A 1,216-nucleotide genomic window follows, 5' to 3' on the forward strand; every position below is an offset into this window, starting at 1 on the left:
ACATAGGAGGCCTTAACACAGTAGGTCTGCCCAATTATAGATTGGAACCTCAAAATTTTTGAGCCAAAATAAGCCTTTCTAAGGTGACTATCAAGTATTTGTAATAGCAACACAAAATTAACTCAAGCCTAATTGTAGAGAAGTCCACAAAATATTTTCAAAATTTTGTATTCGTGACATCTCTGCTAAAGACAGATTACTCCCTTGTGTGTATGTATAACTTACATAATAATTTGTCACCATGCCTCAATGGACCACCTTTGGCACATACCTACTTTGCAGATTTCTGTCTAGCACACTGAGTGAACATAGCATTTGACTACTTGCTCTGCCACTGCTCAGCTTTATTCCAGGAAAGACTGCAGAGCGAAAAGCAAATTGCAGAGGGAGAAGCAGATAAACTATAACCAGAACCAAAGCTCCAATAAAATGAAAAATACCCTTGCTCACTAACAGACAGGCTCACCAACAATGGGTGCCTATGTTTTCAGAATAAGTAATGGGAGATGCTTATGATTCAATGGTTAAACAGAAAATAATAAACACTTCCGATGTGAAAGCAGGCCCCTCATGGAAAAGAATGGAAACAAAAGTGTGAAGATAGGCATATCTGAGTTAACATAACGCATCTTCCATTCTAAGACTTTTTAACCTTGTTAGCACAGTCTATAGTGTATTTTCTGTAAGTAATTTTGCTTACAATAACTTATGCAAAAAATATAAAAGGCAAACAAGAAACATCAGACTGGAGCAAGAATCAGCCAGATGGGGAACAGGAAAGGTAAAAGTGATGGAGATGAAGATGATTGAAGTACATTCTATAAAGGTGGACATAAAAAGGGGAAGAGTGATCAAATTCTTTAAAAATACACCTTGTATACATGGAAGTAACAGTAAAATCCCTTTGTATAATTAATATATAATTTTAACTTGTGCTTTTCCAAAGCTATCCTAAATAAGGACTTTAAGTTCATAAGAGCAGTTGTTGTAAATATCTTGATGTTTTCTCCTATGTGACACCTCATATCCCACAGCTCGAAAGGAACCCAGCAAGGCATAATTTACTTCTGCAGAAGAATCTGATACTGACAGGAAGCCAAGCAAGCATGCTGAGCAGGCAGTCAACTATATCTCTCACTCATCAGAATTTTGGGATCATAATCTTTCTTGCTCAGATAAACTTTCAAATTAGGAAAAACCAGGGTATCTGGTCAAA

This window comes from Dipodomys ordii, unplaced genomic scaffold (genome assembly GCF_000151885.1).
Source record: "Dipodomys ordii isolate 6190 unplaced genomic scaffold, Dord_2.0 Scaffold508, whole genome shotgun sequence".
NCBI lineage: Eukaryota > Metazoa > Chordata > Mammalia > Rodentia > Heteromyidae > Dipodomys > Dipodomys ordii.